The 14,233-nt window shown below is 18.0% G+C and overlaps 1 long non-coding RNA gene across 1 annotated transcript; it reads left to right on the forward strand.

Annotated features, from left to right (window-relative positions):
- Positions 1-372: 372 nt before the first annotated feature.
- Positions 373-2,614, forward strand: LOC133667317 (uncharacterized). Its single transcript, XR_009832696.1, has 3 exons — positions 373-1,412; positions 1,956-2,350; positions 2,425-2,614. It is a non-coding gene; the product is annotated as an uncharacterized LOC133667317 (long non-coding RNA).
- The last annotated feature ends 11,619 nt before the right edge of the window (positions 2,615-14,233 follow it).

Genomic DNA, 14,233 nt, shown 5'->3' on the forward strand with positions numbered 1-14,233 from the left:
TAAATTTTATTTTTTTTAATATACTAATGTATAATAATATACTAATTGATTATTATTTTTCAAAAAAATAATTTAAAAAATTTAATACTATTACTAATATATACTATTACATAATAAATTCTATATATTATAATACTTTTTGATAAGACTTTTTTTACATTTAATTTCTTCAAAGAAATCTTTCTCAATTGTAGTCTTTTTTTTTATCATACTTCCTTGCTTTAATCTTGCTATATCATATAAGTCTATCAATAATAATTAAAATTTATATTAAGTTAGTTTATATTAATTTATAATTAATTGATCTTTCATTAATTAACATTACATATCATATATTATATATTAAAACCATATATCATATCATATACAATACATTATAATACTACATAAAAAAAATATTTTTAGTAGAAAAAAATATTTTCACAATTTATATTTTTAATCATTCTTTAACAATAATGGAAATATATTAATTAAAGTAAAAAAAGTTATTATAAAAATGAAGAAAGAAATGCAAATTAAAAAAAGATAAATTATTTAATGAAATTATTATAAGATATTTAAAATAACACTTTTGAAAATTATTCATCCTCAATTTTTTTAAAAGAAATAAATAATAAATCAAGCAATAAAATAATAAATCTATGAAAAACATATAAAAAATCAATATGTTATAAGACATCAAAAATTCATAAAAAAAAAATTATAAAAATTTAAGTTAAATTTTTGATTTGACTTGATTAGGTTAAAAACACATCTGAAGAAATAAAATATGTATTTTTTTTCTTCTATCAATTATTTCATTTCCTTAAATCATTTGTAATGTAAAGATGAAAGATTGGATAGACAAAGAAATACAAATCTAATTTATTTTTGATAAATTTCAAACTATTACTATTATTATATGTCTATAACCAATAAAGAAGTTTATTACCTATAACTGTTCATTATCTATATGGCGTTATTCCGTTAATTGTATTTTTATTTTTATGACATGATTTTGTTATATGACATGATATATTGAAATCATTCTTATTTTATTTTTTTGATTCATATTTAAGAATTATACAAAATTTTCTACTTATTCATAGTATGCATATGTATAAAATTTTTTATCTTGCTATTTATAAATATTTCAAAATTAAAAATAATTAAAAATTTAAAAATATTATATTATAAATTTCTTCGAATTGAAGGTGACACTATTAATAAATGACTATGTGTATTATAAAAGTCAATTGGATTCAAAAAAGTCAACAATCACATGGTCATTCATATCAATCATATTTGCAATAATAGAATATCTAAAATTTATAGAATATCTCAAATGTATTTTATTTTTTTATGTTCAACTAGCAAAAGCAACAATAGTAAAACTTTCAACAGTATAAAAAATATTGCAGCAAATCCAAAGTGTAATGAAAAATGAAATATAAGAATTTATATAATTTTTTTTTTAGTGTAATTTTAGATAATTTTTAATAATTTAATTCGATTATTTATTTAAAAAAATAATTATTCTAAAAGATTATGTATTCATGTATTTCATTATTAAAATATTTTATAACTTTATAATATCAATAATATTATATTAAGAAGAAATATATATTAAATTTATAATTTTTATAATAATTTAATTGAATCGTTTTTTATAATATTTCTATGTAGAAAATTTCTACAAAAAAAAAGAAATTTATATTGTCAAAACAAAAAATAATAAAATTAAAGTTTAAAAAAGTAAAATACAATTGTAAAGTACAATTGGAAAAGATTACCTGAAAAAAAATTAAATACAAAAAAAAAAACAAGAATTCTAAAAAATGCTAGAATACATAAACTTTGTCATATTTATGATATGAATTTATGATATAATAATATATATTTCATATTAAATTTTTTAAATTATTTTTTTGAAAGATCTTGATTAATTTACATAATAACATTATTATTTATTACAGATGTAAATTAGTTCTACAAAAAGAAATTAAAAAAATGTGAATTTTGTTCAGAATTGCAGAATTTATAATTATATAATTAAAATTTATATTGAAAATATTTATCAAGTGAAGTAAATGGAAAGTGCTAAATAGAAATACCATTAAGATAAAAAACAAATGCAATTGAAACTAATCATAAATTGAAATAAACATATTAAATCCTCATAAAATTGAAAGAGGGACAAAGTGATTATATATGTTTAATGAATTAATTAAATTATTAAATAAATTTTATTTAATTATTAAATAAATTTCCTCTATTATTCATTATAAAAATTTTAATTCTTATCATAGAATCATTGTTAATAAAAATAATTAAAGTTTAATGATTAGTTCAATGTTAATGATTGAAAGCAGTAAGAATAAAGATTAATAAATATATTTTAAATGATATAAAAAATATTGTTAATATTTTGTAATTATATTTCAGATGGATCAATCCTTTTTAATCTATTTAATAGAAACTTTATTTGGAATATTGTCAAATGCTGCTGTGCAAAAAATAGACAATTGTAATATTTTTCTAATTATTGCTGAAAATGAATTTTTAAAAGATATTTTATGCAATATATGTGATTTGGAATGTGACATAATAATAAAAATATATTTTTAATATATTATATCCTTTTATTTATCTTTTTTTAATAATTTTTTTTATTTTGATATAATATTTGATAAAATTATAAATACATCTCAATATTATAGCAAATCTATAATAAAAAAATGGAATTTCACAATATGTGATTATTGTTATATCTAAATATAGAATTGATTCAAGTGCCAAAGAAACATTATTGTACAATCTACCAATCAAGATATAAGTATATAAAAAGTTGCTAATATCGATAAGAATTTATATTGATAAAATTTTATTTATTAATTAATTTATAGATATCTAAAAAACAATACATTGAAACAAAATTATGATCAATGAGAACATATTAAATATAAACTATTAGATATAATTAATTATTGTAAATATTAAAAAACTAAATTGTTTCCAATGTATCTGGTTTGAATGTCGGAAATTTGAAAGAAGTTGCAAATTCAGTTGAAATATCTAATATGTGATTATTCTATTATCTTTAAATCTATTAGCTTGTTGATTAGCCTTTTCATTTCTTGTAAACTTATTTTATAGAAATACCTATTAATTTATTATTTATGGTATCCACAAATTCAAAAAATCTACGATATAATACTTGTCTATAGAGAAATAGATATACAAAAATTATTTATATCTCAAGTTTTTAAAATTTACTAAAAAAAGCGAAAGTTTGTATTGTAAAAAATGACATATAATTTGAAAATTTATTATAGTATAAAATATCTAATGTGCAATTTCATGTAACAAATTGAAGCAATTATTTTCTTATATGTAACAAAAAATACTTAATTATATGTTTGTAAATTTTATAAACATCTAATGTATTTACTAAATCAAATTTCACAATTAATATTTTTAAATTCAACGTAATTTTGAAAAATTCATTTAAAAGTCATAATATTATGGAATAATGTCTTGACATTAGATAAATCGTATAGTGAAATTAAAAATTCATTTATTTAAAGAAAATAAAAGTAATTTTGATTTTTTTAAAAGCATTTTTTAATAATCATAAATATTGTAATTTATAGCTAAATAGATTAATTTTTATTTAAAATATTTTTTTTTACATCATTAGAAATATTTAAAAAATCATACACATTATTGCACTGAATCTATATGTATATATGTTAGATATTTGATTTTATGACATATGATAATATTTTAAAATGTATGAAATGTTACATATTAGTATATATATATATATATATATATATATATATATATATACATATATATATATATATATATTTATTATCTTTTATATTGTTTATAGAAACATTCAATATTTAAAATTTATTTTAAAGTTATTTAAAATTTATAATTTAAAGCAATTTTTTATTTATTTCTTTTATTAATATTAATTTTTAGTTATTAAAAATTATAGTTTGCAAATTTTAAGTTAAGAACTTAGAGTTACATATTATCAAAACAAAATAATATACATAAAAAAAAATTCAAATTGGGAATAAAATTATGATTTCTAATTTAAAATCTAATGAAGTCTACTTTTTTAAATATATAAATATCTATTCCTTATATATTTTTTATATTAAAAATAATGCTATCTTTTATTTTTTTATTTTTCAAAAAGAATAAGTATATTCAATATTAATGTGTAATTATCAAATGAATTATTAAATGAATATATCAATCATTTTAATACATTTTATCTTATTTGAAGTAAAATCATTAATAATAAAAATTATTTATATAATTTAAATTTTTCAATATTAAATATATAGAAAATAAAGTTTAATTGAAATTTATCAAGGAATAATTAAAATTTATAGGTAGATAAAACAAATTTTATTATTCTATTATTTATATACACTTATTTTATTCTTTATATTTTATTCTTTATTTTTATTATTTTTACATATATTATACTTTATTTCTTCTTTATTTCTTTATTTATAAAATCTACGTAAAAATTTATTATATTAAAAAAATTTAAATATATTAAAATTGTCAATGCTTATTACTTTCTATGTCCTGCATGAAAAAAATTATTTTATTTATATTTCGAATAATACTTCATTATATTTCTACTTAATTATTCTTTTTTTAGTATTTTAAAATATATTTAAAACTAATTTTTAGAAATAAATATCTTATCAATTACTAAAAAATCGACATGGATTAGTGGATTAATATTTTCTTGTACTCCAATAAGAGCTTGAGTTGAAATATTACAAAATAATTTTTATTAATAATTATATTAATATATATTACATATAATATTATTTGATATTATTTTTATATATATTATATAATACATATATTATATATAAAATGATATATATGATATATATCATTATAATGTATATTCTATTTATACTGATATATATATATCAGTATAATGCTTACATATTGTGTTTGGTGTTTACAATGGACTTGTTGACATATTTAACTCAAAATTTATTTTCATTTTATAAGATTAATTTAAATTAATAATTTAAAATAATAGTTATAATAATATTAATGCTTATTGTTGAATTATACGAAGTAAATGTACTAATTTTATAATGATCAATTATGGTATGTATAGTCAATTGTGCATAATAATAATAATTTACATTTGTTATATTATCATTGATCGTAATTTTGTTTAAATTACTGTTCTTATATTCTTTAGATATCTACAAGTTAGAAAATAATTAGCAAAATATGAAGCAATATTACTTAAGCAATTTATGTAATGAAAATCAATAATATGATAATTTATTCTATTCATTTTAAGAATCTTGTCACTGATGTTCAAATATTTTATATGAAATATATTTTATAATGATTGATTATTTGAAAAGCGAGAGATTTTTCTATAATATTGAGAGGATAGAGAACTGCTCTAATTTTTTTTTAAGTATACAATTTAGAATTGCAAATCCAATATATGTGTTGATATGTAGTAAGAAAAATATTTTTCTTACTATATATTTTAAAATTTTTATTAAAATTTATTTTTTTAGTGAGTCTTGATTTTATTTTCTACCATGTCTTGATTTTCTTGTTTTTCTTATTGATCAAATTTTTAAGATAGATAATGGAAAAAAATTCTTATCGGAAGAAAATTGATATTTATTCTGAATGTTTAGATTTTGAGAGAAAACGAAAGAATTTTTTAATGAAATTTTTTTGAGAAAATTCAAGACATCGACAATTTGTCAAATATATCAGCGACAAAAACTTTAATGGATCTAATTTTAAACAAAAAATCCAGCTTATAAATCAAAAATAATTTATATTTGCTAAGTAAGGTGTGTATTCTAAATCCGGTCCAGTTTTTATAAATATGTACAGTCAATCTAATAAGTAATTTTACTATCTGCAAAAAAATTCGATCGAGAAATTAGTTAATTAATTTCTTAAAGAATTTAAGATTTTTTAATAAATTTGTTATTATAAATGAACATAAAATTTATTTAAACTAAAACTTACAAAATTTAATAATTAATAACAAAATAGATGAATTTTAATCTATACAAAATATGGCAAATATAATTAAAAGTCGGACGAAATGAACTTGTATAGCAAAAGCAACTATGGAAATGAAACCAAGGAATAATAAAAATATGATTTTTTATTTAAAAAACGCTACGTTTATTTTTCGACATAATCGTTCGCGATATTTTTTTTTTTAAAGATACTTTATTCATGTTAACTCTGTCATAAGATTTTTATATTTCTTATAGCTTGGATTTATTGTATAAGATAAATTAATTTTGTATATAAAACTTAGATAGGTTTTTGCTTCAATTGTATTCTAATTCTTCTAACGAATCGGAAGCTGCTTAAATTTTAAATTGATTAATTCTTCTTTTATCGAAAAAATTCTGAAAATTTAGTTATGATTGAATTTCGTTATTATGATTTCTTCTAGTCTTCTAGAAGTATATATATATAATAGGAATATCTTTAATTTTTTGTTTTAATTTAAATATTTTCTTCATTTTGAATACATCATTATGTGTCTAATATTTGTCTTTATTATTTTTTTTTTTATACTTTGGATTATTTTTAAATTTAATTTTACGTACTAATATACTTATATATTATAATATTATATATTATATTTATATTATATATTATATATTATATATTATAATTTAAATTTAATTTTACGTACTAATATACTAATATATTACAATACTAATATACAGAGCAATGTCATAAATTCAAATGATCTTAAACATGATCTTATGATCTTATATAATATATAATTTTTTTAAATTTAAAAATTAATTATCTCAAATGAATCATCAGTTTTTTGATAATTTGTCTTGTTTTAATTCCAATTTTTAAAAAATTGAGTTTTTATTGCTAGTTTTTTGTTCAAAATCAAATCTAGTATATTGCTCATTTCTATATGGAATAATCTGTGATTCAATTAAAGTTGATATCGATTTCTCTATTAAAAATGTATTGTTCATGTTTGTTTTTACTTAAATTAATTTTGATTCCTTTTTCCTTTATCTATCAGCTATCTTTAAGTAGCTCCTTTTAATTTTAGAAAAGTTTTTTTATCCAAGTCAAAATATGTAAATATGATCGGTTAAATTGTCTCTTGTTAAAAAAAAATCTGCTGATATCCTAAATATTGAATAGAATTAATCTTTTGGGAAATTTCAGTTGCAATGATCTATTTCGAATGTTCTATAAAATCAATTAAATAATTAACGATGCAAAAAAATTTTTTTCTTTTAAATTTAAATAACTTTATGATAGGGAATTCTGATAAAACTTTTTATATCTAGAAATGTATAATTATTTATTATTGTTAGTTTTCTGAAATTTGATTATATACCAATATATATGTATTTTTGTTTTTTGGTTTTTCTGTTCAATGATTTCATGTTATTTTCAGAAAAAAAAATTGAAATAGCTGAATAGTTGAATGTCTTGTATGTATTTCTGAAATAATTATATATAGATTATTTTTTTTAAATATTTCAGAAAAAATTTAAAACAAGGAAATATAATTTGCTAAAGTTTTGATAGTTAATTTCTTTTCAAAATAGATATTATTTTCGCAATATTTCCAAAATATTGCGAAACTTATTTTCAATATTAAATTATGCAATTAAAATAAGAAGTAAAATTTCAATTCATCATGTAATTGCGATAAAATTGCGAGGCTTTATGTATATTTATATATTATATATAATATACGCTGTTAAGTTCACTTTCAACTGCTACGCTGAAAGAAAATACGAATAATTCACATTTTTATGGCAAATTCAAAAAGAGAAAATGAACAGAATGAAAATTAATTTCTTCGAAAATTGGAAAAATCAATAGATCGAGAAAGCAATTGAATCGCAGAAGAAAAGAAATTTATTATTTCTTACATTTACTTTTGTTTTAAAATATCGAAACATTGTACTTTTTTCAATAAGTAACTATTTTTATTACTATACACATAATGCAATAATGCAATCTATTGTTTTCTTCGAATTTACAAGTATAATATGATTATAGATAGTAGAAAATTATTCAGCATAAAAAAATATTATATTAAAATATTTTATATTCGATATGTATATATCATTCGCATAAATATTTGAATCAAGATAAGTAGTTTGAATTGTTATTCTTCTATTTTTTTCGGCATTATTTTTTTGTATTCTTTCTTAAACTTGAATTCCTATTATTCCTATATTTCTACCGGAATCAACTATTGTTGTAAAATTATAATTGCTAAATTTTTTTAACATAACATTATTAATTAATATTTTTTGTTCATTTATAATGGAAATTTAGAAATTTTTAGAAAACCAAATTTAGAATATTCTCAAAATCAATATCAACCTTGATGATTATGTTTCTACCATACTTCATTACTTATTTTTCTCAGTTTATTTTGTATATCTATCATATCTATCATACCTATATATTTTTTGTATAATAAAAAAATATACATATATTCTTATTTTAATAGATATAAAAAATATAGATATAATAGATAGATACATCTATATAGCGAAGTAAGTAATAGATATATATGTATAATATATATAATATATATAATTTTATTTATAACTTTTAATTTACAAGTTTTTCAAATTATAAAATTTCAATATAATTTCAAGATTTATCATTATTTGAAAAAATTATCATATCATATAAAATATATAAAAAACTATCCCATATAAACTATTGTTATTGATTGAGAATAATATAATACAATTTATATCTTGTATCTTTCCATTATGCAATTAAAATAGAAATATGAAAATATTATAATTATATTAAAATTATAGATGAATAAATTATATTTTTCTTTCTATAATTTTTATATAAACAATTTAAAAACTAAAACAACATAATATGAAATTAGATATTTTAAAATAATTAATTAAATAAAGTTGTGTATAACTATGTGTTTGAAATATAATAGAATTCTATATTACAATCTTTGTAATATAATTATCTTTACTTTAAATTATCTTTCATGCACACATACAATTTCACTATTTTTTCGGATGTTATTTTTTATATAACAATTAAAAATTTTCGTTTTTGATAAAATATTCTTTTTTGCATTTTTTTAAAATTTTTTTTTGCCAATATTATTTTCTATTCGATATGTTTATAATTTTAGAATTTGTTTTTGAATCATTACTCTTCGTTTTTTTATTTTGTATCTTTTTTGTATATATATATCATTATTTTTTATATTTTTTATTTTATGTATTATATATTAATGTAATAAATATTAATATAATATTAATATAAAATAAAAATTCTATAAAATAAAAATATAAAAAAACGGATATAACAAAGTTAAAAAAACTAATAAATAATATTATATTTATGGAAATTGAAAATAACAATCGTTATTATATAGTATCTTTCTAATTAAATTAAAAATTTTGTATTAATCATTAGGTATTAGTTTTTTTCATTATTTAAATTATATAAATAAAGCAGTCAATTTTTATAATATAAAATATTTTAATCGAAAATTGTAAGTTTTGATTTTGATTCATAATCAAGATATTCGTGATATTTAACAAAAAACCAAAAATGCTATCTTTTTGTATAAATGCTTTTGTATAAATCTTTTTTTATATAGATTATAGCTATTTAAATATTTTTTAACGAAGATAATTTGTGTGATCGCAAAGTGAAATTACGTTTTTCGCGACGAGACTCATTCTCAGGATAAAGAATGATTAAACCTGTAAGAATAAGTTTTCGATACGATTTACATCAATGCCATGATTTGCGATGAAATATTATAATAAAATTAAAGAAGTATCATGGATGATATCCTAAATGATAAAGTTGAAAAAAATATTCTTGTTATTAATAGTCAAAAATATAAGAATATATAGAATTTGGTAATTGAAAATTGAGAATATTAGAATTTGTTAAAAAAAATAAGATTATTATTATTATTATAATTATAATTTATTTTAAGTGGAGCGTATCTGTGAATTGATTCGTTGAATCGAAAATGTTATTCCTCGAAAAAAGACTAAATTTAGCTACATTGAAAAAAAATAATAATGGATTGAGATTAGAGAATTAATGAAATATTTGTAGAACTTATTAAAGAGATTAATCTTATAGAAAGATTACTTTTATAGAATATTATGTGTATCCAAATCTTTAAATGATACAATAAAGTTTTGGCCTTTTTTAACAACTAAAATAAATAATAATTCTTACGAAGTATCCTGAGTCAAATAATGCATGAAAAAAAACATAAAAAAAGAAAAATTCGTTCTAGCTGATTGACATTAAATAAAAAAACAAATAGTTTTATAAAATTATTTTAGAGAATTATAATTTTTTGATCTAAAATTAAAAAAAACTTATAAAAATAAAAATATAAAAAAATAAAATATAAATAAAAATAAAAGAAGAAATTCTGATAATATGCACCATATAATGTAAATATGTACATGGTCAATGTTATATAATTTATAATATATGAAGTTACGTAATATCTCGTAATAATATATCTATATTGTATAATTGCTTTTCAAAGTAAAAATATATATACAATGCTTTTTGGCAAATCTAATTGCAATTTACCATTTTAGAATCATTGTAGCAGTACTTATAATTATATACTTTTATTAGAGAGAAAATATCTTTTTCATCTCAATTTTTCGACATTTCTGTTTGAAGGATGTACGTTTGATAATTATTTATTCTTTCTTTGAATATTGCTAATTTTTTGTGTTTCAGATTGATTATAAAAGTTATAATTAAAGAGGAATGTATCTAGAAATGCGCCTTTTAATTATAACAATACCAGAATGTCATATATATATATACAAGTTCAAACACGTTCATTGCCAAATAGTGTTGTAATACACATTTTTTATATTTTATTTACTGAATAAATAAGAATTTAAATTTACAAAATTTAATGACTTAATGTTTAATTTGTTATATTTAGTGAAATTTTATTCTGTTTAGTTTGATTTTTTATAATATTTAATTAATAATTATAATATAATAATAATAATTATATATAAATATTTAAGTAATTTAAATAATTATTATTGAAATTTTCAATACTTCATAATTGATCGTTTTCACTTCATCTATGTTCATTTTTGTGATGGATATTCATTGTTTAACGATCGAATAGAATCGAAATTTTGAATATCAATACAATTATCATTAAAGAATCTTATAGATTATTTATTTCTTCTACAAGCTAAGACTTGTCAAGAACTAAGTGATGTTTTTGACGAATACTTCATTTTCTATTACTATTACTTAATTTTCTATTTTGACTATTCTTATTATATGATAGGAATATCTTATTATATGAGATCTGACAAACTTGAAGAAAAATTTCCTATTATATAGATATTTCATTTGCAAAAATAAGATTTTCATTTTAAAAAAATCATTTCATTTTGTATTTTATAAATCTTATATATAATATATATATATATATATATATAATATATACAATATATATAATATATATATATATATATATAATATATATATATATATATAATATATATAATATATATAATATATATATATATATATATTAAAAATATTATTTATATATAATAATAATATCATATAAAATGTTTAAAAAAAATATATATTGAAAATATAGAATAAACTTTTTTTCTCAGAAAAGAGATCTCAGAATTCTTTTTTTTGAAAAATATTATTCTATATTTTTTATTTATTTTTTTTTGATATAAAATATCAATTATTTATTCGTATTTTGTTAGAAAATAGAAATACTCAAAGTTTAAAGTTTGTATTCTGAAAAACATTTTCTTGATTCAATTTTTTGTTTTTAAATCTTAATAATTTTTCAATCAAGGCACAAATTGATTATTTTTTATCTACATGTGCGGTATCTCACCAAGCTGAAAATAAATTGCGATAATATTTATCTATCAATAGAAGATGAATAATCTTATTCATATATAAATTCATATATAAACATACAAAATTGTGTTATATACATTGTGTTATAGTCTTCAAATGATTTATGGTCATATGGTCATCAATATGAATTAGAAGAATTGAAACTTCTACAAATTGGAATTATATGCTATCATTTTTAGATTATATTATCTTATCTTAAAATTATATATTATCTTAAAATTATAACTTCATTACATGAGTTATAATATAAGTCAAGATTGCTTTTTGGGCCTGAAAAATTTTTTTGCTTTTGCATTGCTTTTTTTTATTGGAATCTTTAAACTAAAAGATACATCATACACAGCGTATAACATAATCGATTTTCATATAATAATGAAGAGTTTTTGTAAAAGAGATTGATCTCTTTATTGAAGAGAAACAATTAACGTTCTCACCACTATTAATTCTCACAATTATTCTCTAATACTAAACCATTTCTCACATCTTATAATTCATAAATATTTTAAAATTTTTTAGGTTTTAATTCGTTGGAATTCAATTCATTTTTTTGTTAATTCGTTTTGAGATTATCTCAGTTTTTATTAGCCATAAGTCTTCTGCAGCCATCCATTCGGCAATCTTTAGAAGTAAAGGAATAAGATTTCATGCTAGGATTCTGATCACTATCGCTAGATCTTTAATGAATGCTTGCATATTTCTCATGCAAAACTTCATTATGTATAAAACTTCAGAGAAAAAGATTAAAAACAGAATCTTGGAAATCACCAATCATAATCATAAATCTTAAAATTATTAAAAATATGATCACTATTGCGTAGTCTACTTTTTGTTCATAAAATAATTTTTAAAATTTATCTTATTCATATTTTATTTTTCATTTTTTAATATTTATTTTATATATGAATGACAATTATTAAAAAAAATACAATTATTAAAAAAACTGAATCCATGTAAAATACATGCAAAAAATAGATTTCATACATAGATTATCTTATTTGGATGTGAATTCTTATGCTTTATAATCGTTTATTTTTAAAATTTATTATGCTGTTGCTTATGCATATATATATAACATCCAATATGAATGAATAGATGTTGCTTTTGTAATTAAAATCTTTCTATCAATTAATATTATAATTAATTTGAATTTAATTAAAATTTTGTATTTATATTATAATTGATAAATTATGATATATATTTTTTTAAAATTAATTATCAATATTATTTTTTTTCTTTAAATATTTTTTCTGAGATTTATTTTGCATATTCTAATTTTAATCTAATTGAGAGTGATATTGTTCCATAAAATGATACAAAATATTTTATCTTAAATTTATGCAATATAATAATTTTTCTATTTGATAAATATATTAATATAGAATAGATAAATTTTTTCTTGAACTAATTTTCTATATTTTTCAGGAATACTATTTTTTCAGGTTATTATTTTTTATTGTATTAAAAATAACGTAGGAAACATTTTTAATTTCTAACTGGTGAACGACTTCAAATATTGCACAAATGGAGTACCTAAACTGATGTGGTTATTACTCGAAGGACCATCTACTATCATAATACTGTATATTCTTTATATTATAAGCTTTAAGTAAACAAATGATGATACTTTGACTCTTTGTAACTAACTGTAATAATTCTATTAATATAATATTATTAATTTATAATAATTCTAACTATATTTTGATGTACACTGTATCGTTATCGAATTCTATCTGTTCTCGCTTCTATTTCTATATCAACTCTATTGCAAGACTGTCGCGGCCTTTGATTCTTTTCGATTGGAGGGACTAATGATCGCGCTAGAGCGGCCTCAAAGGATTGGCCCTTGCAAAGTCGCGTCATAGCGCGTAAGAATCAGGACCTTCGCGCTCGCTTCCATATGATCTATCGATGACAATCGTGAAATGATTGTTTCTGTAATGCCTTTGTTTAAATTAGAGATCTGGAAAACGTTAAAAAACCATGCATGCTTATAAATTATTGTCAGGTTATTGACGGTACTCGAACTATTGAAAACATAAGCCGGACCGCTATCCTTAACAAAATCATTTGATTGAAATAAGGAAATGTAACTTACAATTATTATAAAATTATTAAAATATACAAATTAATACATATGTAACAATATATATATATATCATAATTAAATTATTATTATATATGTGTAGTATTGTACAATAAAAATAAAAAAAAATCTTAATCTATGGTATTCACATTTTATCTCATTATA

This window comes from Apis cerana, linkage group LG14 (genome assembly GCF_029169275.1).
Source record: "Apis cerana isolate GH-2021 linkage group LG14, AcerK_1.0, whole genome shotgun sequence".
Taxonomy (NCBI): Eukaryota; Metazoa; Arthropoda; class Insecta; order Hymenoptera; family Apidae; genus Apis; species Apis cerana.